The sequence below is a fragment of the Pleurodeles waltl genome, chromosome 8, assembly GCF_031143425.1.
Source record: "Pleurodeles waltl isolate 20211129_DDA chromosome 8, aPleWal1.hap1.20221129, whole genome shotgun sequence".
NCBI classification, from domain to species: domain Eukaryota; kingdom Metazoa; phylum Chordata; class Amphibia; order Caudata; family Salamandridae; genus Pleurodeles; species Pleurodeles waltl.
The window spans coordinates 423,907,842-423,934,597 of record NC_090447.1 but is presented as its reverse complement, the minus strand read 5'-3'; the positions used below and the strand labels follow the sequence as shown (position 1 = coordinate 423,934,597).

Genomic DNA, 26,756 nt, shown 5'->3' with positions numbered 1-26,756 from the left:
TCCTCTTCTCTCTTTCACATGAGTCCCTCCTCTTGTCAGTATAGGCAGGTCCCCCTTACGTTCGTTTTGTGAGACATTAATCAGGCTCAGGTGCAGGGACGTCAGTGTAATTATGATTCTGCTCAGTTCAGTACAGCCTCCTAGATACAGCCTCATCACAATGCAGGTCTTTATGCATTTCTGCATTTTGTGTCTCCAATCTCGCCCGCTTCTAGGATGAGGCAGCATGGTTGCAGGAAGGGCCCCAAGTCTGGGCAGGCTGCAGCAGGATGGGGCAGCCGGAACTGCAGGTCTGAGTCCTTCGGTGAATGCAGGTAATGGAAGTCAGTGAGGGCTCATGGTAGGCATTACATCTGCTTCTGGGTCACTGGGCAGCAGATGGGTCACCACTTACACGTGACTCACAACGGTACGCAAGCAGCCACAGGATGCACTTAGTAACTAATGCAGAGGTGACTGTCATGTGCACAAATCTTGACTACGGAGAGGGTGTCTACCATGGACTTCGTTTTTTACTTCTGTGGTGACATCAGCCACAAGAATAGCGCTGGGTTTCAGTGGCTACATTCACCATGGGCACAGCTCTTGATTTAAGTAGTGAGATCAACCATGATTGTTCCTATTGCAAGGTCGGCTGCCTGCCTGTGATTTCCTTTTGCAACCGCACTTCTGGAGAGACTGCACCGACCCTCTTTGGACTGGCAGATTGCTTCCTTTAGTCTTTTTTCTCCTGGTAGACCCTCGACACGAGTCTGGCAGTTTCAGGCACTATATGGACAGTCACACCTCCTGCAGTTTGACAGGCTCTTTCACTCTCTCAGTAGGCAGGCTGTCTTCCAGGCACTTCAGGTAAGGGGCATAGCTCTTCAAGACTCTAGTTGATGTACCCTCCCCTTTGGGAAGCTGGCTGCCACATAGACACCAGTTATGGTTGTTGTTCAGCAGTCCTCAAACTTTGCTGCAGAATACTCCCTTCCTTGGTGAAAGGACTAGGAATGGGAACAACAAAGATGTAAGTAGCTCCCACTTTTATACAGTCAAAGCAGAAAAGGAATGTGGATTCTCTGTCTGCAATCTCACAACAGATCTGCTGTGGTTCTTCTGTCAAGTGTCCTCTCTAGACTATTCTCCAGAAAGAGCTTTGTGTAGAGTGATCCTCTTCACAGCAGGGTAGTCCCCAGCCTGCATTGCTCATGACAGAGGCCCAAACAGGCGTGAAGTTTCTGCAATTGGCCTTTCACGTGCTACTCTGAACAGTGATCAGGATAAAGACAAAAGGCTGGCTTCACCTAAAAGATCTCACTCATCCTGAACAACAAAGAGAGAGTCCCACCCCGAACACCTACCAAATGACAGTACCACAGGAAAACTGATCAGTAACTCCACTCAGCAGGAGCTTCTTAAGTGAATTTTAAAGGTGCTGTGTCACCTCCCTCCATTTTCAGGAATGACAGCAATACTCTTCCACTGTCGGTGAAAATAATCCCATCTACATATCGAGCAGAGGAACAGGCTAGGGGGTTCCAAAATGGGACCTGCAGGCCTCCATTACTCCGACTCATCATGCACATACCGCATGTACTACACAAGACACAATCACACACAATCCACGTGAATGTTAGTACTAGGATCTAGGTTACACATTAATATAGAACTTTACAGAAGTGGGGCCGGCTACATAGATAGAAGGTCCGATTACGACTGTGGATTCACAAAACACGGTATGCTGCCACCACCGCTGTACATGCTAAACCCATGGCAGGGGCGGTAGTCCACTGTCAGCAAAATAGGAGAACAATTGGTGCACCCCTCCAGGTTAATAGACAGTTGCAGGACTTAATTTGTGTCAGGGACAGGGGTAGGCCTCTGCACGTTACAGTAACGTGAGCCTAGAGCCAAAATCTAAATCTGGTATATAAAAGTGAGTCACAGTCAAGGACTCAGAACATGGAAATATGACTGCACACCCAGCAGGGAACATTCTCAGTCAAAAGCAAGTTCAAGCAATATTATGTTTTTCCTAAATTAATATGGCCTATCTTACGGTCTTTTCACTACATATATGTTTACTTGACTCCTATAAATATGCTATTCTGTGGATACCAAACAAGTGTATATTTGTGTCTCAATGTAGAATCATTGATGTAAACCTACGCCATTTCTGATCTTTGTCCATCTCTACACAGTGCACACATGTAAGAATAACTGTTCCTCACCCTCTAAATCAGAGGTCTTTAAACTTTTTCATACTGAGACCCCCCATCAATTTTTAGGAGTAGGACCCCCGCCCGACAAACATTTCTAAAACCTGGTACTCCTCATCATCGACAACTATCACCAATCATAAACGTCCCGAAATTCCCACAGCAAATCTTTATTACGGAGGGAAATAATATTAAACAGTGTTTAGCAAACCAAAGGTTAGTGGGTAACTGTGGTTCAGTGTCAGAGGCTTACCACGCAGTTCAAACAAAAAGTCTCCAAAAAGAATTACCCAAAACATTTACATTGATGCTTTATTTTTCACAAACAAAACATAATTTGACAAAACATATTTGGATGATTCCACCTTTCTGAACTAATGTGATAGATGTGCCTGTTTTTCGTCAGAGAGATGGTTAATCTGAGGTAGCATTTCATTAGTACCAGTTTAACACCCAAATAGAGCAATAAGCAACAAAAATGGGACCAGTCCAGCTTTGTAAAGGGCCTCCTACTGCAGGGCAACATGTGTTTCTGTTTTTAATAACTTTTGAACCGTCTGAGCTGTAAACAATTTTATTTTGTAACAATCAGCATATTATGCAGCAGATGATGTGGCAAATGCAGAAAATTTATAATTAAGCGAAAATTACCACGGACGCACAATTTCATAATTCCAGTGGCCCTGGGTATAATGGCTGTAATGCCTGGGCTGCAGCTTTAGTGCACAGCATCCGAGGAAAACCATACTATATTTCATGGGATACTGACAGATTGGCTTTTACAGCTGAATGGAACTGGGGGTTGCTGAACATCATTCATCATTATAACATACCATTTGCAATCATTAATGATGAACTGTAAGGTCCAAGTAGGATGCTTTCTTTAATTCCAGAGGAGGAAGTGGTCCCTTAATTTTCTTTCACACTGTTTTTCTAAAAAGTTTTTTATTTTAAACATTATGAAGACAGACGCTTCTATTTTAGCAAAAACTAACTATTGGTTATATTAGTTTGGTGCTGCTGTAGTTGACTACAGTTTTTATGCCTTTCACTGTCAGGTAGCTGCATATAAAATAACAGGCAGCTTAAATAAAACAAAAAAAACAGTTGTTACTCGGTAGGAAATGCATTATAGTACATTATGAAACTTCTATTAGTTAATGCACTGCAGAAGTCAATGTGTGTAATCATGGAGCCACAGAATTGGGGGCCACAAGCACGTACGTTACAAATTGCCAGTACCTAATTGCAATTCCATGCGTATGAATTTGAAATTGCAATTTCAAGTGTATGAATTTCTATTGAGTTTCATTTGTGATTCCCAGTGGGTCGCAAATTGACCTACCTCATTAACATTCATGAGGTAGGTTTAAGCTTTGCAGCCCACTGGGAATCGCAAAAATCACAGGGATGGTGGCCTGCTTGTATCAGCAGACCACCATGTCTGTGACTGCTTTTCAATAAAGCATTATTTTTTTTTTTTTTTTTTAAATGCAGCCCGTTTTCCTTAAAGAAAAACGAAATGTGTTTAAAAAAAGAAAATGAAAAGTTTTTTTTTTTTTTTTTTTAAAGGAGAGCAGGCAGTGGTCCATGGGATCACTGCCTGCTCTTAAAAATGCTTTTACAGACATTCACAAAGGGTAAGAGAAGGGGCACGGGTCCCTAGGAGACCCTTTGCGAATGGGTTACCACTAATTTGAAATTGGTGGTAACATGCAAAAGTTCTGCATTTCAGCAACAAAACATTCCACTGCAATTCGGTATTAGGAATGGATGCCCTAAACACACCCCTTCCTAATACCGTTTCGCAAAGCCAAATTGTGAGTTGGTAACAGGTTACCAAATCTCTTTATAGCCTCTGTACATACAAATTTGCTTTTTAGCCGACGTAAACGGCCCGATTCTGCAAATTAAACTGTTTGTGCTCTCTAAAAAGCTTTGTACATGTGGTTGATGCAGTGATGAATAGTGATTTGTGTATTTTTAGTGCTATGAGGTCACAGCCTGTGACACAAAGCACTGTGAATATGTAAGTCATTATTTTATACTTCCATTACACACAGTATAAGATATAATGCTACAAAATGTACAAAACGTTTTACGATAAAATGGTGCTTTCAAAATATAGATTTTAGCAATACCCAGAACAGACGCAATACAATTTTGTTTTATATAACTGTCCTTTAAACACCTCCTCAGGGGTAGTAAGCGCTATGTAAATACAATGACAATTAAATGCACGCACTTCACAGCTCAGTTGTTAACTTTTTGAACTACCACTCAAAAAGACAAACGGCCTGATTTTGAGTTTGGCAGAGGGGTTACTCCATCACAAAACGTGACGTATATCCCGTCAGCCATATTACAATCCTCTATAGGCTATAATGGAATTGTAATACGGCATATGGGATATCTGTCACGTTTGTGACACAGTTACCCTAATCTGCCGAACTCTAAATCAGGCCCTAAATCTTTGTCATCACAAATCTTCCAGAGATTCATCAGTGAAAGCCAGTACCCCCAAGCATCCTTTACATTTGCAGATTAGCTTGTAGCGCACAATTGCATTACTTTCAGGCAAGCAGGAATCCTTGCAGGAAGGCTTGTTTAGCTGTCTTCCCAGCCTCGGTTTCACAGCACAGGACAGTCCCTGAATGACACTCCAGCTGAAGCATTTTAACTTTTGGAATTAACGAGCCAGGGCGGTTGTCTTTTTCCACAACGAAGAGCAAACGTTTTTTGATTGCACACAGAAGTGAGGCTGGGAAATGCGCGTCTCCCTTCCCATGACTCCAATAACAGATTGTTTTTAGTCAAAAAGATAAAACTATTGAAAGATTTGCCTCAATATACCCCCATTCTAAGAAAATAACCTGTTTGAGATTACCAAAACAGATTATAGTATGGCTGAGGCACAGAAGCAGCAGTGATTTCCACATGGGATGATTTTGAAACAGTGGATTAAAACAGAGGTACCGGCAGACCTATTTTTTGAACTCTCCCCTCTTATGATACTCTTCATCATCCCAAGCTTCTACAGAGACTTGCAGCATCGGAGTGCAGGGTGCATAACTGAAGAAGAATGCATCTTTTCTATCAGACTGATCATCATACCACTGCTCCTTCATGTCAGTTCCAAATTGATTGATTTACAAATAATGTACCAAACATATTTACTCCCTCTTTAACATTTACCATAGCTCTATATTGCACCTGATCTGCTCCTTCCATTTGAAGTGTTTGTTAAGCAGAAAATAAACAAATCATACTTAAGTATGAAACTCATCTGACTTAGACTCCTTCTCAATCTGACAATATCTCTAAGTCAAATAATGGTTGATATCTAACCACGGCAAAATAAACATGTCACAAATCAAAATATCCATATGCAGTAAATGGCTCAAACACCACCGTTTAACAATATGGCTTCAGCAAGTAGGCCTGCCACCAACAACTGAGCCTAAGTGACTGGGATCCAGTCTGCCACTCATAATAAGACAGTGTTTTTCTAATACGTTTAAACTTCTTTCCTTCATATTGGCTATAAAGGTATCTCCGTCCACATTGCTTGAAATGTTTGTCCCACCCTCCTAACTAAAGAGCTAGCCCACCCCGAAAGTCGGGTCTAGTCGCAACCCGATTGGAGTACTTCATTAGTATCACTTCAGAATCAATGCATTTTAACTCAATTTATGTTGAAATTGTGCTGTAAATGCACCATATGGCCCTGATTTTTTTCACATTTCCATAGGGGACATCTCTGAACCTTTCAAAGAGGAGCTGTGCTTCCTGCACTCTGTCAAATTCAAGGTGGGCATTTACCTATCACCATTTGAAAAATTCACCAGCCTCCCCCGATAAGATGTTCAAAATGCATAACAAAATTGTCTTAATATCCAGTTGTCTTCCATAGCACTGCCGCGCCGTTCTCTAAAACGCTCCAATGTTCCCAAAAGAATACAAAGGGAGACCCTCCAAGTACCTATGTAAAATTGCTGGTCAGCCCAATCACTGCTACCAACTTATTTGCAGCACCCCAAACTGAACACAGGCTCCATTCCAAATTGTGGGCCTTGGGCGTCCGGCCAGTCGGTGCACGAGCAAAAGTTTCCCAAAAATGTGCATTCTAATAGTCATAGAGTTGCACCTGCATCAAAGGCGGGCGCCTACATATACCAGAATGCAACAGAAGACAAGACGAGCTACCAACACCTGATATGAGAGAACTTGAAATCTCTCACTATTCACGGATTACAGCGAACCCTCACAACTTTAAATGACTTCATGATACTTCATATGCTACCCATTAATTTCAATAATGTCATGTAAATTAGTAAACAACTTGCTCGTTTATGCAAATATGTATGACTTACCGCAAGCAGTACTTCTCTTTCCGCCGCCACGGCACCTACATCCTGCAAGTGTTCACCCTCATATTTCTATCCCCCCAGACATACGAGAACCTTCAACCACGCCTACTGGGGAGGGGTCAAAGCACAAGACGTTCCTTTGTGCCCCTTGTTCAGCCCTTAGTGAGCGCAGTCAGGCCGCGGCCAGGTTTGAATTCCGAGAAGCGGTACAGGGAGAGGGGCTGTCTGGCTGAGTGAAAACGGAAGCGAAAACGAACTGATGTTCAGGTTTCGAGAAGGGAGAGGCTAGTGAGAAGGGGCGTTGGCACAGACCAGCCACAACCTTTCTTGGCTTTGCCTGTTCACGAGAGAGGCGGGGCCACATAATTAGGTCGCTGGGGATTTTTTTTGTAAGAGGAAGATCTACTGTGCTATGTCCTCGAGCGTAAGCTCTTCACGAAAGAAATGCGTAGGCCAGGTAGTACACGGAGACGTTCTAGGTACAGGAACGTAGCAAAACACAATGAAAGGTGTGCGCCCAGTGCTTAATTTGTGCCGGTGTTTACAGGTGGTGGAGTCCAGCTCTCACCTTTTGGTATTCTGACAAAGAGCAAGTGGGGAAGGCAGTGAAGGGTGAAAGGAACGTTACGAAAACAGTGACTGAGAACGCGGGGAAGAAAAAGTGCTTGCAGGTTTCACATCGTGCGCTCATTCGTGCAATGGTGATGGTGACAACCACCCTTACAAACATCGCAGGCCTCTGTACCCCCTTGAAGGCAACAGTCCCAGCACCTTGGGTTAGGAGGTAGCAAATTTACTTCGCACGAAACAAGGTGGTTTAACAACCACTCCAGCCAGTAATATTACACAATATAAAATACAGCAAATTAAACGTAAACCCTGAACCCTGCACATGTCCTATTTACATACCCAATTTGGGGCAGCATAGAACAGAAATACTAGGTGAGATACAGTGGCACATCGAACATTTCTAACAGCTCCAGGGTCCGCAAAGTGCATTGGTCCCCTGACTCTTGGTCATGCCCCACATAATCTCCGGGGTACCTGAGGTAGGGCTAGAAGAGTGGGGCCGCCAGCAGGTCAGCCCCCCCCTTCAAAACAGTCTGACCTCTGAAAGGCTTCCCCAAAAGAGGTGGTCAACTAGGCAACTTAGCGCCCTCAAGAATCAGTGCCGTGATTCAGCTACAGTGGGCCCTAATGTAGACATTTTGGGGTGGGTGGGTGCCACAATTGAGTCCGCAATCTCCGTGTCGCAGCACATCAGGGGACTAAGAGTGGGGCACTAAGTTCCAGCCCACTTATAAAGAGTCCTACTCTGCCCCTTCACCTCCTTAGTCACCCACCCCATGATCACCTCCGGTCATAATCCTTTTTCTCGGGCCTCCACCCCTTCATGGTGAAGTGACTGACCCTCAACTGCAAATGGCGATGGGCTTTTAGCCATAGTAAGGGTACGGTGGGGGGAGAAAGAGGCAATAGGTGGAATCAAAAGGAGGGAGTCCTTGTATTCGACAACCCTGTTTTTCTGCAGTTCAAACAACAGGCTTCTAAAAGGTATAGGGCCCTGCAAGTATTATTTTTTTAAATTAAGAATTGTTTCTTCCTACCTGCACATCGCTTTCCCTATATAGATTCAAATACAACACAGAGGTCTCTGAGGAAAGTTCTATTTTTTTGTTTTTGTTTTAGAAAAAACATAGGAACCTATCAGACAAACGTACTTTCCCACAAAATAGCCGTCTTAATTTCAAGTCGTTAGACCACCATGTTCTGTTCTGGGGCGGTCATTTAACAACCTCATGCATGTTGGGAGTTGTGATCTTGGATCACCCCAACTGAACAGGGACCTAGCTTCGTGGCTCCGTAGTAACAGAAATCAGGTGAATGATTTTCATTTGACTGCCTGCTTCAGCTGTCCCCTTCAACTGACTCACTGGAAAACAATTATTTGTAACAGGAATGCCGTGACTGGATGACATACAGCAAATCTAATCTCAAGTATTCCAGGTTCAAGGGTCAGTTGCTCATCCAGACCAAGTTTTTACTTTTGTTTCTGGGACTAGTAGTTATGGTTTTATAATAAGATAAAAATGGCTCTAAATCACAGAGTGCAAAGGAAAAAGTCTCAGACTTGTTGAGTTACTCACGCATGGACCTGGGAAACACTAGAGATCTGGAGGTAATAACTAGACTTTAATAAGGATGAACAATTTAAATTTATAACACACCGTGCTTCAAACTTATAAAAGTTCTGGAACAGAAAATGGGTGCTCCACCTCCACAACCTACCTACCAGCTATATACATAGCAATAAAAAATACTAAGGGTTAAGGAATCCAAAAATGCCTATTTTCGAGATTCGTTGATTGGGCTCAACGAATTGTTGTTGTGACAATATTAACATGTCCAATGAAGGTTTATGTGTTATGTTGGGAACAGAATTAACATGCAGGCTGGGTCATTTATGGATCCGAGAAATTATGGATCTGAGAAATTATGCAGCTGATTTGGTGACAAATGAGTTAAAGCGTGCTTTAAAAAAAAAAACATGGCTAGAATGGGTATAGAAACGGGCTTACTTGGGCTCCTACAAAGAATGTATTCAAATGCTAATATCAGAGTTAGATATGGTAGAGATGGGGAACTTATGGAAAATATAAGGTCACATCTAGGAGCGAGACAAAGGTGTGTCTTGACCTTGCGTTTGTTCCTCATTTATTTCAATGATTTAGAATCCCATTTGACTAGGATAGGTAAGGTTCTCCCTAGATTTAAGACAAGAACCCTGCCTGTACTATTGTATCCAGGCGACGCCGTATTAATGGTGTGCTATTGTATGCAGGCGACGCCGTATTAATGGTGTGCTATTGTATGCAGGCGACGCCGTATTAATGGTGTGCTATTGTATGCAGGCGACGCCGTATTAATGGTGAGGACGGCTAATGGTCTCCAGCTCTTTTAGATGGCCTTTACAATTTTTTTGGGGGGCCTTGATCTCAAAACAAATCTACAGAAATAATTTCTAATGAGTTTAGGCCCTAGAAATGTGAAAACTAGGACTTTCTTTTTAGGGGGGCAGAAATTCATGAGTGAAGTGCTTTAGCTATCTGGGGCTTTCTTTTGAACAAAGCCTAAACAGGCAGAGTTTACATCAAAGTAGGGCTGAATATACTCAAAGAGCTGTGGCGGCGGTGTTCACAAACCAATTAAAGAATTGAGATACATTTATCAGAGTAAATGTGTCTCTGTGGTGACTCATGGCACAGGCGGATGGGGCTGGTAAGGTCGCTGGCCAATCTAGCCAGTAGAAAATAAGTTTGCTCGTAGCCAGCTGGCCGTTCCCCAGTCTTACTCGTTTTTTATGTCTCTCTCAGAGCTGGGCTTAACACCTGTAGGGAACAATTGCTTTTATGATTAAGGATTTGGGGGAACCCTGATGCCCAACTCTCAAAGGACATATTGGAAGACTGTCTTCTTTGAACAGTGCTGTAAGGAAATGCCTCCTTGGCATGGTTACCCCCTGACTTTTAGCCTTTGCTGATGCCAAGTTATGATTTGAAAGTGTGCTGAGGTCTGCTAACCAGGCCCCAGCACCAGTGTTCTTTCCCTAACCTGTACCTTTGTTCCCACAATTGGCACACCCTGGCATCCAGGTAAGTCCCTTGTAACTGGTACCCCTGGTACCAAGGGCCCTGATGCCAGGGAAGGTCTCTAAGGGCTGCAGCATGTCTTATGCCACCCTGGGGCCCCCTCACTCAGCACAGACACACTGCTTGCCAGCTTGTGTGTGCTAGTGGGGAGAAAACGACTAAGTCGACATGGCACTCCCCTCAGGGTGCCATGCCAAACTCACACTGCCTATAGGTATAGATAAGTCACCCCTCTAGCAGGCCTTACAGCCCTAAGGCAGGGTGCGCTATACCATAGGTGAGGGCATAGGTGCATGAGCACTATGCCCCTACAGTGTCTAAGCAAAACCTTAGACATTGTAAGTGCAGGGTAGCCATAAGAGTATATGGTCTGGGAGTCTGTCATGCACGAACTCCACAGCACCATAATGGCTACACTGAAAACTGTGAAGTTTGGTATCAAACTTCTCAGCACAATAAATGCACACTGATGCCAGTGTACATTTTATTGTAACATACACCCTGAAACCTTAACCGACTACCAGTGTGGGCTGACTAGTTTTAGCAGCCTGCCACACACCAGACATGTTACTGGCCACATGGGGAGAGTGCCTTTGTCACTCTGTGGCTAGTAACAAAGGATGTACTGGGTGGAGGTGCCTCTCACCTCCCCCTGCAGGAACTGTAACACCTAGCGGTGAGCCTCAAAGGCTCACCCCCTTTGTTACAGCACCCCAGGGCACTCCAGCTAGTGGAGTTGCCCGCCCCCTCCGGCCACGGCCCCACTTTTGGTGGCAAGGCCGGAGGAGATAATGAGAAAAACAAGGAGGAGTCACTGGCCAGTCAGGACAGCCCCTAAGGTGTCCTGAGCTGAGGTGAGTCTGACTTTTAGAAATCCTCCATCTTGCAGATGGAGGATTCCCCCAATAGGGATAGGGATGTGCCCCCCTCCCCTCAGGGAGGAGGCACAAAGAGGGTGTAACTACCCTCAGGGCTAGTAGCCATTGGCTACTAACCCCCCAGACCTAAACACACCCCTAAATCGAGTATTTAGGGGCTCCCAGAACACAGCAAGATAGATTCCTGCAACCTAAGAAGAAGAAGGACTGCTGAGCTGAAAACCTGCAGAGAAGACAGAGACACCAACTGCTTTGGCCCCAGCTCTACCGGCATGTCTCCCCACTTCTAAAGACACTGCTCCAGCGATGCGTTCCACAGGGTCCAGCAACCTCTGAAGCCTCAGAGGACTACCCTGTATCTAGAAGGAGCAAGAACTTCAGAGGACAGCGGCTCTGTTCCCCAAAGACTGCAACTTTGCAACAAAGAAGCAACTTTGAAACAACACACGTTTCCCGCCGGAAGCGTGAGACTTTGCACTCTGCACCCGACACCCCCGGCTCGACTTGTGCAGAACAAACACCACAGGGAGGACTCCCCGGCGACTACGAGACCGTGAGTAGCCAGAGTTGACCCCCCTGAGCCCTCACAGCGACGCCTGCAGAGGGAATCCTGAGGCTCCCCCTGACCGTGACTGCCTGCTTCAAAGACCCGATGCCTGGTAAAGACACTGCATCCGCAGCCCCCAGGACCTGAAGGATCCGACCTCCAGTGCAGGAGCGACCCCCAGGTGGCCCTCTCCCTTGCCCAGGTGGTGGCTACCCCGAGGACCCCCCCTTGCCTGCCTGCATCGCTGAAGAGACCTTTTGGTCTCCCATTGAATCCTATTGCGAACCCGACGCCTGTTTGCACACTGCACCCGGCCGCCCCCGTGCCGCTGAGGGTGTACTTTCTGTGCTGACTTGGGTGCCCCCCGGTGCCCTACAAAACCCCACTGGTCTGCCCTCCGAAGAGGCGGGTACTTACCTGCTGGCAGACTGGAACCAGGGCACCCCCTTCTCCATTGAAGCCTATGCTGTTTGGGCACCACTTTGACCTCTGCACCGGACCGGCCCTGAGCTGCTGGTGTGGTAACTTTGGGGTTTCTCTGAACCCCCAACGGTGGGCTACCTTGGACCCAACTTTGAACCCTGTAGGTGGTTTACTTACCTGCAAAACTAACAAACACTTACCTCCCCCAGGAACTGTTGAAAATTGCAGTGTCTAGTTTTAAAATAGCTTATTGCCATTTGTGTGAAAACTGTATATGCTATGATGCTAATTCAAAGTTCCTAAAGTTCCTAAGTGAAATACCTTTCATTTCAAGCATTGTTTGTAAATCTTGACCCTATGGTTCTTAAAATAAACTAAGAAAATATATTTTTCTATACGAAAACCTATTGGCCTGGAATTGTCTCTGAGTGTGTGTTCCTCATTTATTGCCTGTGTGTGTACAACAAATGCTTAACACTACCCTCTGATAAGCCTACTGCTCGACCACACTGCCACAAAATAGAGCATTAGAATTATCTCTTTTTGCCACTATCTTACCTCTAAGGGGAACCCTTGGACTCTGTGCATGCTATTTCTTACTTTGAAATGGTACATACAGAGCCAACTTCCTACATTTACATACCCTGGATCAGACATGTAAAGAAAGAATTTCAAGAGCTGGGCCTGCAGGATTGCGTTGAAAATCTGGCAAGTATTGACTCGAGTTCCATCCCCAGAGTAAAGAAGGCTTTTCGGTATAGGCAAGGCACAGCCTACCAGGCGGTCTTTGATAAACCGTGTGCAAGCCGTGCTTATAACCTAATTAATTTGACACATGGTTATGAGTCTAATCTTTCTTGGTTCCCGAATTGGAACCTTAGATTTTATCTAACTAGATCACGTTTTAGCCTATTGCACTTGATTATTGCCTTTCCTCAGAACATTATCTGGGGAGAACCACTGCGCAGATGCCCGTTCAGTAACTGCTGTTGAAAGCACTGTGCACTTTATTCTATTCTGCCCCTTGTAGCCCATTTTTCACTCTTTTAATACGAACTCCCTTAAGGAGGCTTTTCAGCCATTGCAAAGGCTGGAGAACCAGAAAAGTTGCCTAGCTGTGGGAAATTTTGTGTGCCTTTCACTGGGGGTTAGAAACAAATATGGTTCACTGTAACATCTTTACCCATGTCTTACCTGTATTTTAGGAATGGATTTTGTTTTTAACTTTTTAAACTTTGTATTTATTAGCGTGTAATCCACCACTGGTGTGTCCTTAATATAGTGACTTTTATGAATATAACTGATTTTATTTTTATTTTATTGAATGTTTTGAATTGCGTAATGCTGCTATATTACAGAATGTTTTTATCATCTGTACTTTTATGGCAGTTTACGGTCGAATAAAGTTTCAGTGACTAACTTAGTCAAGGTGTGAGAAAGAGAGAGCATTAAAGTCCTTTTATATGAAACTAATGCAGTTCAAAAGTGCAAAGTGATGACAATAGGGGAATCCCTGTGTAAATGGTAGTGACTGTGACAGGCAGTTTTTTAGAATGCAACCTACTTTAAGGTGTAGCCTAGGAAACATGGAGGATGTTTGAATAAAGAAGGCACAATTATAAAGAAATTGTGCAGGGGACACCTTGGATTAAATAAGCACATCTGGATGACTGAAAGGCACAATAATGAAATCTGTCATTGACCTATGAAACCAGAAGATCTGCATAAATCATTTATGTAGAGTCATTAATATGCAAGTCTAAGTAAGTGACTAATGGAAATGTTAACAACAGCAGAGGACATTTTGAAAAAGGAGCACATGCCATCAGAAGCTATAACAATAAAGCAATAACTGACATATAGGAAAGACACGGCATGACAGCACAATCGACGCACTTATATAACATGGAATAGTTTAATGTGACTGCGAGGTGCTTACAATAAACACACGCCCCTCTATATTGGTTTGCAGTTTAATATGAAACCTAGCTATAAAACAGATTATCCTAATCCTGTCCTTCCCTTAAAACATCATTGTAGGAAACTGGATTCTCAGACTATGTGGGCAATATACCTTAGTTTTGATATGCAATGTGGCCGAGCTCAGATAAAGTCAAAACATCATAGAGCCTAAAATTGAAAGAAAGTTTCTGTGAAGAATCTCACACATACAGTGGTAGATTGGTAACAGTATCAAGGCCCTCAGAGAAAAGTGTCCATGTAAATGATTAGCATCTGTATAATAACCTTTTGTTTATGGTTCTTGCCTTCCTCTTCTCCATCTACCACAACCTTCCACTTATGCTGTTTGCTGATGTATGTGCAGTCAATGATCAAAAGTAGACAGAATATCTTTAACTTGTTAACAGACTGAAAATCAAACATACTTCTCATTACAGAGCATGGCTCAGAGGTGACGCTGCACAGCAACCCCACAATTCAGTCCCATAAGGTTTTCAAAGTCATACTCAGTCACCAAGGATAAGCTGGAGGATACTTAGCTGTGATATACAGAAAACACTTGTAACCTCCAAACTGAAGAATTTCACCTGCAGGCCTACTGGTAATCCTTACTAGCAAAATGTAACCCTACCTCTATTTCTGTTGTATATACCGTCTAAAACATAACCCACACCCAAACTACGGAGCATTCACAAGTGCTCTCCTAGAATCAGTATCTAACATTTCAACTAAAGGTAGTAATCTGTGCATCCTTGGGTACCTGACCATTTGGTTCGAACACCCATCATCACCTCAACCAAGAAAAATGAAATATATCTGGAAACTCATAACTTCTCTCAGCTTGTCTATGGGACTATACACACAGCTAGTCATACCTTGAGCCTAATCTTTGGACCCCCTGGAATCATTACATGTTTTGGGATGACCATGTCACTTGTTTCATCCACAACATTCCATCAAAATCTATTGCTGTCCCCTACCACACAAGAAGAATCATCCCCAAAGAAAGACCATCCTACACTTGTGTCCTTCAGGCTACTCTCACCTTTCAAATTTCACAAACTAGTGAAGATCAGTGGTGCTGCTGACCCACCATCCAGCCCCTATGTGCAACAAACCTCAACAAACACCTCTTGTGTACCCCAGCTACAATAACACAAATTATTATGTTCAGCAGTTCTGTAATGATGGGCATGTTTCCACCAGAGTACAAGACATTCAAAATACCACCAACCCTCTAGCATAAGCTCGACCCAGCACATTAGACAGTTGTATGATGGAACCAAGCATGCCATTACCATGCATGTTCTTACTCCACAGTCATTACATCGACCACAACACTTCCATGCATCCTTTAACAACAATAATTTTTACCATGAATATGCCTTTACCACGCATGCCTTTACAATGAAAATGTTGTTGTAGAAGCATGTTTAATAAAGGCATATGCATGGTAAAACTTTAAGTGTAAGTATAGTGTGTATGTGTGTGTGTGTGTGTGTATATATATATATATATATATATATATATATATATATATAATCCAAAACATTTCTTCAAGTAATTGAAAAAGTCCTCGGACAACATTGTATAATCAAAATTCTATATTTCTTTAAAGCAAATACCACAACGCGTTTCAGCCGTAGCCTTGTTCACGTGTGAAATAGTTTGTTCAGTCATCCTACAATTATAAACACAGTCACCAAAACAAATAAAGGACTACTACTACAAATATCTAGCATACCACCAATGCATTCTCTGTCTTCCCAGAGCGCCATTTTAGAGAATGGGACTCACTAAGGCATTTCAATCATAATACATCTTAATTTTTACCATTAATTCATATTTTTGTCATGATGAAAGCCACACTTTGTCAAATATCAAATTACCTTCACATCTAATCACTCTATTAATTGATTTAAACATTATATCAAATTTTCACATTTTTACAGATCATGCACAAATTAATGCAAGTGCACATCTCCTTATATGCAGGTAACATTGTGGCAATGACAGCAGTCATTTAACATCAATTATAATTTATATAGTATGCCAACCCATCCCCAATGTGCCATACATCTAATACTTAAAAGTGACCCAACTTATTAAAACTAACCACTAAAACAAACCAAACCCACAAAAAACAGATCACCCTGTATATACAAAATATTATTTTTTATCACTTTTGCACGCATGCCAGAGGTTACAAACTACAGTTGCCTGTATCTCTTAACTCAGTTCAACCCAGATGTACATTTAATTCTTCACTGGAGTTCAACCCAACTGGATTCAATGTATTGAGTTTAATGATTAGTTTTGATTCCAAAATTCTCAATTGTTTCTCCCTATTACCACCACGTAAGTTTTGTTTAACCTGATCTAGAACCACAAAACTGAGCAACTTTGTGTCCCCATTATGACTTGTATGAAAATGTCTTACCACAGGGTAATTCCGATCCCCATTACGAATCGCCCTTATATGTTCTAATAATCTTTTTTTAGCCCTGTGTATGATACTACCAACATACCATTTCCCACACGGGCATTGAAGGCCATAGACACAAAAATCTGTATTGCAGCTAAAGTGCCCTTTGATTTGATAAATCCACTTTCCATTGTCACACTCCACTTTCTCACAATTACTGCTGTATTTACACACTTTACATCTTTTACAGCAGTAAAAACCTGGCGGACTATCAAACAACTTGCCTTCCATCCGATTCCGTGTGACCATATTTCGGCTCAAGTCATCTTTTAAGGACCTCCCGTGCAAAAAGTCACTAATGGTTTCTCTGAGATATATTTAGCTAGAGTAGAATCAGTTTGCAAAATATGCCAACTTCTCGATAGGATCTGTCTTACTGCACATGCCTGACTTGAAAAGGTGGTAATAAATCTCAAACTTTCCTTTGACTCACGTTTCTGCTCTCTATTGTATAATACTTCTTCTCTCTCCATACTGTCAACCTTGTATTTTGCTTGTTGTATGGTTTTCATGCTATATCCTCTTTCTCTAAATCTTAGACACATGCGCTGACTTTCTTGTTGGTACTCATCCCGTGTACTACATACTCTACGAGCTCTCAACAGTTCTCCATATGGGATGCTTTGTATCAGCTTGGGTGGATGTGCACTCTTAGCACTTAACAAACTATTCCCAGCTGTTATTTTTCTGTGTATCTTAGTAGTCAAATGATGGTCTTGCACTGTCACATCTACATCAAGAAACTGAATCTGTTTCTTTTTCACCGACTCACATAATTGTAAATTGAATTGATTTGTATTTAAAGCCGCCACAAATCTGTGTGCGGCCTCCTCCTCACCCTTCCAAATTACAAAGATATCATCGATAAAGCGACACCACAGTACTACTTTGTCATCAAAATCTGGTATGTTCTCTGATGCTTGTTTCTCCCACCATCCCATCATTAGATTAGCGTAACTTGGTGCAAAACAAGTACCCAATGCTGTTCCTTGTTTTTGGCGGTATAGTTGATTGTCAATCAGGAAAACATTATTTTGAAGGCAATAATTAATCATATCACAAATCATTTCTGTATGGAATAGATATGATATCGATCTATAGTGTCTGACAGCTTTTATACCTGCATCATGTTGAATACTCTTATACAGACTAGTCACATCCAAAGTCAGGAGTACATAGTCATCTTCCCATCGAATACCATCTATCAGTTTTAGAAAGTGTGTTGTATCTTTCACATATGATGGGAGGCTCTCCACAAACGGTCTTAAAAAGTAATCTATATACCTTGAGGTATTTCTAACAACGACCCCATATCAGAAACAATAGGTCTGCCAGGGGGATGCTCTTTGTTCTTATGTAGCTTCGGTAACAGGTACATAATGGGAATGATTGGATCATCACATTTCAAAAAACAAAATTCATCCCGACTCAATAAATCCCTATCTCTCCAATCACACAGCCACTCGTAGTACACCATATTGGCTGTCTTTACACCAGCCATCTGTACCTGTATATAACAGTTGCAATCACTCAATTGCCTTACTCCTTCTGTTATATATGCATCTTTGTCCCAAACTACAATGTTCCCACCTTTGTCTGATTGTCTTTTCACAATGTCTGGATCTTCCTTCAGACTGCATAATGCATCTTTTTGTGACACAGAAAGATTATCATATTTCCTATTCTTTGGCTGATATCTAATACTCTTTAACTCCCTAATCATATCCTTCTCAAATACCTCAATAGCTTCACAATGAACTTGTGGTGCAAACACGGATTTTAGTTTGAAAGGGGTAGAACATGTTGCATCTAGTTCAAATCTGAACCCATGCAAATTAACTATTGGATCCTCATGTGATGTCACATCTTCATCTAAACTTGACACTGCATGTCACATCTCTATATCCGAAATACACAGATTACTAACTGGTCCTCTCTCAACCATTCTTGATTCATCATTCACTTTAGTATGAACAAGTCAATCCTAGTTTGCACATAATCTAACTAGTACATTGGACAAAAAGAGAGCCCTAGTGCTAAAAGGCTCTTTTCCTCCTCAGTTAGTATTCTCTTTGATAGATTCACCACAGTCATTACATCCCCTTCCGGGCTCTTGTCAATACCCCTCCTGGCCTGAGATCTTCTTTTCCTTCGTCGTATTTTTGTTGTGTAGTTCCTCTTCCTTTACCTCTCATTCCTCGACCTCTGTTCCTCTGAGGAAGTGGTTCTTTCCTTTCTGTCCTTCCTTGGTTCAGGAGGCGGAATTGTTTCAAAAAATCCGATTTATTGCTACTTTTCCCTACCTCCAAATATATATTTCTGCACAGATACATAAAAATGCATGTTTTTATATGCATATGAATGTATATAATTGTATATATACATATATATGTTATTAGTATATATATATATATATATATATATATAACCTTAAACCCAAAAATACTTCCCACACGAAAACCCATACCCACCCTAAACCCTAAAAATTCCTTACCACCCCAAAACCCATACCCACCCTAAACCCTAAAAACTGTTACTATCCAAAAACCCATACCCACCTAATCTCTAAAAACAACACTTACCACCCAAAACCCCAGACCCACCCTAAAATCTAAAAATACCCTTACCATCCAAAATCCCATACCCACCCTAAACCCTAAAACACACCACCCAAAAACCCTAACCTACCCTCAACCCTAAAAACTCCTTACCACTGAAACTCATACCCACCCTAAACCCATAAAAAACACTTACCACACAAACACCAATGCCTGCCCTAAACCAACACTTACGAGCCAATAACCCATACCCACCCCAAACCCTAACTAAAACACTTACCACCAAAAACCCAAACCCACCCTAAAACCTAAACATACCCTTACCATCCAAAAACCCATACTCATCCTAAAACCTAAAATTACCTTTACCACCCAAAAACCCATACCCATCATAAAACCTAAAATTACATTTACCACCCAAAAACCCATACCCACTCTAAATCCTAAAAAAACACCACCCAAAAACCCATACCCACCCTAAACCCTAAAAAATCCTTACCACCCAAAAACCCATACACACCCTAAACTCAAAAAACCCATACCCACCTTAAACCCTGTTGAAAAATGGCCTCTCTGAAAGGTCACCTCAAACTTTTTGCCTTCCTCTTCTTCCCTTTCTGACCTCATTTTTGCTGGCTTTAGGACTCTGGACACTTTATCACTGCTAACCAGTGCTAAAGTGCATGTGCTCTCGCCCTAAAAACATGGTAACATTGGCTCATACCCAATTGGCATTTTTAATTTACTTGCAAGTCCCGAGTAAAGTGCACTACATGTTCCCAGGGCCAGTAAATTAAATGCTACTAGTGGGCCTGCAGCACTGATTGTACCAATCACATAAGTAGCCCTTCAACCATGTCTCAGGCCTGCCATTGCAAGACCTGTGTGTGCAGTTTCACTGCGACTTCGACTCGGCATTTAAAACTACTTGCCAAGCCTTAACCTCCCCTTTTTCTACATATAAGTCACCCCTCAGGTAGGCCCTAGGTAACCCACAGGGCAGGGTGCTATGTAGGTAAAAGGCAAGACATGTACTTATGTGTTTTACATGTCATGGTAGTGAAAAACCCATCAATTAGTTTTCCACTACTGTGAGGTCTGCTCCTCTCATAGACTAGCATTAGACCTGCCCTCATACACTTTTAATTGGTAGATTCTGATCTGGAAGGAGTAGCCCTGTCATGTTAAGTATTGCCAGAATGGTTATAGAAAATCCTGCTTACTGATGAAGTTGGATTTAATATTACTATTTTAGGAATGGCACTTTTAGAAAGTGGGCATTTCTCTGCTCTTACTGCCATCTGTGCCTTACAGCCTGTCTCCAATCCACGTCTGGTCTGCGCTGGTTGACAGCTCCCCTTGTGCATTCCACCCAGACAACTATAAACACAGGACACTCAGTCACATCTGCATTCATCTGCATACTGAATGGATTTTCATGGGCAGAAAGGGTGGAGGGGCTCACACTTACATTTCAAAGGCCAGTGGCCTGCCCTCACACAAATGACTGATAACCCCCCACAGAGATGTTGGCAGACAGGATTGAGCTGAAAGGGGAACTTGTGCACTTCAAAACCACTCTTTGAAGTCTCCCCCTCAGACACTTCGGGACCCACACCTGCACACTGTCAGAGGAGCTGCCAGGCTGCCCAAAGGACTCATCTATCCTGCTTTGCTGAGAAGGACTGCTGACCTGCTGTAGCCCTGCTGCCCTGATGGCCTCCGACTTTGCTGGAAAGATTCTGCCTTCCCCCAAACGTGCTCTCTAAGGGTTTGGATTGAGCTTGCCTCCTGTTTCTGAAGTCTCAGGGCCAGCAAAGACTTCGGCCCTCATTACGAGTTTGGCGGTTTTCTGGCAAGACCGCCATGCAAAATGGTGCCACCATACCGCCAGTGGTGGCGGTATAGCGATGCCAGGATTACAAGTCACAAAACACAAACCGCCCAAAAGCAGACACAAAACCAACACCGCCTGGCCAACCCAAGGCGAAAGAGTGACTGATCAACCCTCGCCACGCCGACACCATTCTGACCATCATATTTAGAGGCAACCTCCAGCACAGCAGTACATGCACAGCGGTACACCATTGGCGGTTCGACACACCCCAAACACAACAAAAACAATCACACAGCATACATTGTACAAATTACCACCACAGCCCACCAACACCCACAGCCAAACACCCCCACATCACCACACACCCCGCACTGCACCCGACATGCACACCACATACTCACCACACAATATGTCATGCCAGAAACCCCCACAGTTCACTGACAATGAGTTGCGGGTCATGGTGGACGAGATCATCAGAGTAGAGCCACAGCTCATGGGAGTCCAGATACAGCAAATATCTATATGCAGGAAACAGAGTTATGGCAGAGGATCGTTGACAGGGTCAACGCAGTCGATACCTACCCATGCACAAGGGAGGACAACAGGAATAGGTGGAACAACCTCAGGGGGAAGATCAGTTCCATGGTGTCCAGGCATCAGATAGCCATCAACAAGACTGGCGGTGGGCCCCCACCTCCTCCCCATGAGTTGACATCCTGGGAGGAGAAGGTCCTGGACATCAAGCAACCAGAGGGCCTGACTACCACCCACCACCCTCCATCCTACTACAACCCACCTCGCTACACCCGTCCCAAACACCCCACACCCCTCCTCTGAATGCCACACCACCCCACTCCCACTATCCCTACTCACTCACTCCTAATGCACAGGTGACAACCACAATGTGGAGTACCACAGCTCCCACAATCCAGCACAACCCACACAGCAACACACCACAGACCCACTGCACAGTGGAACATCTGCATGGACAACCATTCCACAGCCCACACCAACTGGCTGCCATGACTTCGTCCCAACACATGGCAATGACAGCAATGACCAACCATCATCCACAACCCCCCAATGTCACATGGAAATCATGCCACAAACCTCTACACCAAATCAATGTCTGCAGTGCAGCAGCTGTCATTGCCATCATTGGGAGCCACTGCATGCATCACAACGGGGACACAACAACTACAGTTACACAACTAATCACTACCATTTCCATTCACAGGTACCCCTGCCACTACCACCCTGCAGAGGATGCCAGGATGTAGGCCCCACTGGATGTCTGGATGGGGACGGCTTGCCTGGGCAATCTGGGGCCACTGGATAGTCCACCAAAAGCAGACCCACCCTGGACACACCGGATACCCCACCAATGTGGCAACAACACCACAGCCAGCCCCTGAACCCCAAACCTGTGCCCCAGGGACCTCACAATCAGTGGTGTGCCCCATAGTACTGGGCACACCTCTGATTTTGAGGGCACACATCCCAGACAATGAAGGGACCACCCCAGACAATGAAGGCCCTGCTTCTACTGGGAGTGGGCACACTGTGCCAGGGGCACAGGCACAGCAGGCCAGGTGTAGTGGGACAGGAACCGTGGTCCAAGGCTTGGGCAGCCACACCAACTGACTTCCCAGGAGGCCCTCAACCAAGTCCTGGGTGTATAACAGCAGACCAGGACACAGTGGCCCAGATGCTCGCTACCAAGCAGGAGACCCAGAGGCTGCAGGGGGAATGCCATCAGAAGGCCATGCAACAGTGGTAGGCCCACAGTGCCACCATGGCCTCATAGCAGGGGTGCTCAAGCACTTGACCACCATCATGTGGGAATCCACCACCCACCAGCAGGCTCCTTCTACTGCCCACATCCCATCAGAGCCCTCCATGTCAGCGGCAGGCAGTGGTATGGAGGCCTGCCACAGGACATGCAGGACTCTAGCACCCCTACCCCTGTAGCTGAGGAACCCCCACACAAGCAGGGACATCCAAGATATCCAACCGGACATGATGCCAAGACCATGACCACCGCCAGGAATTGACCCTCTCCTGAACATTCTCTCTTGTGTGTGACTGAGACACCCTGTCCACTGTCCATTCACATGTCTCTGTTTTCCCATGGCCAGCATACCGGACCTTGACTACCCACATCTGGCCTCACCACTCTGATGATCCCAGCCGCCATGACCCCACTCATCACCCCTTGCACTTGTCCCTCTCAAATAAACATCATTGAGCACAGTTACTGCCTATGTCTTTATTTATCATGAGTATGAATGGAACTGCTAATACATGTGCAACTGGCACCCCATCGCCCAGCACATGCATGAGAGGGTGACGGGGGAGCAAAATGCAGGGAGGTTGATCGTGGAGCAGCCAGTGGCTGGAGATATGTTTCAAGGAAGGCAATAGGCCAGGCAGGTACCAGAGTACACCACTACAATGTCCTGAAAGTAGAGCAAGACAGGGACAACAATCACTGTAGGAGTCACAGATGCCAACTCAACACAAATGCACTGTAGGAATAGGTATCCAAGGCATATATGACAGTCAAGTCTACAACCATATGTCCAGTACTAACACACAAAAACAACACATACCAACCCAATTGTACCACCCACACAGCACCCAGCGCCAGACCTGACCACATACCCACTGCCACCAACAGCAATGTAGCACTGCCACCCAATGTCAAGTCCCAGGATAGATGCTGCACCGATGCAACAACCATGTGTGGCACAAACACAGCACTTGAACTGCCAGCTCAGGGAACATTGTACCTACACGTTGATGGCACTAGTGCACCAGCACAACAGCTGCCTGATTATAGGCCTGACCTGTACACTGTGACTACCTAAGTCATGGGCACACGTGTCACCCACCCAGAGGCAGAGCTGAAACCAATACTGTCAGTGGTCACAGACAACAGGTGGTAGCAAGGTCAATTCAGACAGTCATAGAGGACACATACCAGACAGTTGGCACATACCTGCATCTCAATCGAAGTACTGTCGAATCAGCCCTGCCCTGGAGTCAGATGCATCCTCATCATCCTCCTTTTCATCACTTCCCATGTCCCCTTCTTCAGCCACTGGTACAGCTACCCCCTCCTCTGCATCCATCAATGGGATGTGACACCTCAGGGCCAGATTGTGCAGCATGCAGCAGGTCACAATGATCTGGCACACCTTCTGTAGGTTGTAGAGCAAGGCACCTCCGGAGATATGCACCGGAATCTGACCTTCAGCAGGCCGAAGCACTTCTCAATGACCTGTATGGTACGACCGTGGGCCTCATTGTAATGGTCCTCTGCATCTGAAGTTGGATGCCTCACAGGTGTCAGGAGCCAAGGCAGGTTGGGATAGCCAGAGTCAGCTGTGTGCACAGAGGTAAGAGGAATGTCAGGACCGGGAGGGCAATAGGACAGGGAAACAAGACTGCAGAGAGCTGAGGGGCACACATATGCAAGGGTACATACCGATGAGCCAGGCCCGGTCCCTCGTAAGTGGTGCCATCATGTGTGGGACGCTGCTGTTCCGCAGGATGAAGGAATCATACACAGAGCCTGGGAACCTGGCCATCACCTGGGAGGTGTGTTGGTCTGAGAGACACTCCACCTGTACATTAACCGAATGAAAGTTTTTTGCAGTTCCTATAGACCTGTTCACTCCTCCTGGGTGGCACCAGGGCAATGTGGGTGCCATCAATGGCCCCAATGACATGAGGGACATGTGCCACTCCGTAGAAAGCAGCCTTGACAGTGAGCAATTCTGCTCGTTGGGGGAACCGGATGTAGCTGCCCAGATGTTTGAGCAGGACACATAGTACATCCCTCAGGATGTTGCTAAACATGGGCTGCAACATCCCTGCTGCCAGGCCTACTGTGTTCTGGGAGGAGCCTGAGGTAAGGTAGTGGAGGACTGACAACATCTGCACTGTGGGAGGGATGGCATTGGGATGGCGAATGGCAGGTAACAGATCCGGCTCCAACTGGGCCACCAGTTCCATGATGGTCTCATGGTTCAGGTGATAGGTCTGGATGATGTGACTCTTCTCCAGGGTGGCAAGGTCGACTAGGGACCTGTACACCGTGCATTCCTCATCCTCAACCTTACATAGTACCTGGGAACAGGAGAGAGTGGGTATTATGTTGTGCACCATAGACTGTGTAGGCGGTGTTGATGTGGCCACAGGTCACCAAATGTCACCCATGACGCACTAACATTTCACCCACAACACACATTGGACTTGTAAAACGTCAGCCGCCTGTCCAACATGCATGGGACAGGTGGAAGTGAGGTCATCCCGCTGGTGTAACACGTCATGGCGGTATTCGGTCTCGAACGCATTGCAACTCACCATTGGTTAACACTGTTGCCTATCGGTAGCAGGAGCTAATGGTGACAGTGATGTCTGCGGCAGGCGTGACCACCATTTCATGTGTTCCTGCTCACTTGACTCCTGAACCTCGTGCACTGAAGACCTCTACTGTGTGTGCTGCTGTGTTCTCACTCTGGTAGCCAAGATGTCACGCCCTGAAGGAGTTAGGGCCTCAGCCTTTACCCCGGAAGAGTTCAAGCAGCTCATGGATGGGGTCTTGCCCCTGTATGGATAGTTGTATTGGGCACCAGAGCAGCAGGTGAGCCCAATGTCATTGTCCTGTATGTGAGTTGTGTGCATGGGGATGGGGGCCTTTTGTCTGGAGCATGGACATGGGTGAGGAGCGTGAGGCTACGTTGGGTGACGACGTGTGGGTGTGGAAGTGTGATGTGTGCTGTCCACTGCTGTCCCACGGATGCCACTCTACATGACTGTGTCCTTCTGTCTGTGTCACACATGCAGGCCAGCTCCCATCAGAAGAAGGGGATTTGGCGTGCCGTCGCCAAGCAAGTGCGGACCCTGGGGGTCCATGCCCGGTGGAGCACCCACTGCAGAAAGCGGTGGGAGGACCTGAGACGCTGGGCCCAGAACACTGCGGAGGCCCAGCTGAGGATGTCCTCCCAACGAGGTAGGGGTGCCGGTTGGACCCTGACCCCCCTAATGGCCCGCATATTGGCGGTGGCCTACCCTGAGGTGGATGGGCGCTTGAGGGCAGCACAGGATTCACATGGGGGTAAGTACCCACTCTCACTTGCTACATGTGTTGCCATAGTGGCTCTGGGTGGGCACCATTGGGTAGCTGTGGCGTGGGTGCTTGGTACAATGATGTCCACTATGGGTAGTGTGATTAGTCCTTGCCAAACACTGTGCCAGGGGTGGATCCCGGGACCTCAGTCAGGTGGCAGGCACTGCATGTGTAGTGGGGTAGGGTAGCCAAGTGGTAACAGTACTAATTGACATTAGCCAAGTAGGCCTCCCAACTAGCATGCAGTCCATCACATGCCTGTCTCAACGGCCATGGGTAGTGGGCAGGTACTGGACAGGTGTGGCAGATATGCCACTCCTCGTGTACATGTTTGCATCAGTCAGACCATTAGTGGTTGACATGTGCATTGCTGTGGTGTCCCCCATGGTGCTCCCTAGTTGTAGGATGTGCAGGGGGGGGGCATAGTGTATCGTGGCATGGCATCAAATGCTGATGTTCTACCCTGTGTTACTGTTATGTTGGCATTGACCGATTGCACCCTTTCTCTCTCTCTCTCCCTCCCTCCCTGTCCTCCTCTGTCTTTGTGTGCCTCAGCATCATCTGGCAAAGGAGAAGGGGCACCGGCGAGTTGGGAAGCTGCAGCCCAAGGGACCCAGGAGGCTGACTCCAGTGGAGCCGAGGGGACCAGTGGGACAGAGAGCGAGGGGAGTGCCACAGGGGAGACAGGATCGACCACACCATCTT

General features: G+C 45.2%; 1 protein-coding gene across 3 annotated transcripts in view; it reads right to left on the bottom strand.

Annotated features, from left to right (window-relative positions):
• PLCXD1 (phosphatidylinositol specific phospholipase C X domain containing 1) overlaps positions 1–6,862 on the bottom strand; it is a 138,850-nt gene extending 131,988 nt beyond the window's left edge. The window contains exon 1 of one of the 3 annotated variants that reach the window (XM_069204304.1): positions 6,578–6,862. The gene's annotated coding sequence lies outside the window, so the exon portion shown is untranslated. The remainder of the gene's footprint in view (positions 1–6,577) is intronic. The other 2 variants (XM_069204305.1, XM_069204303.1) reach the window with 2 other exon arrangements.
• Positions 6,863–26,756: the final 19,894 nt, after the last annotated feature.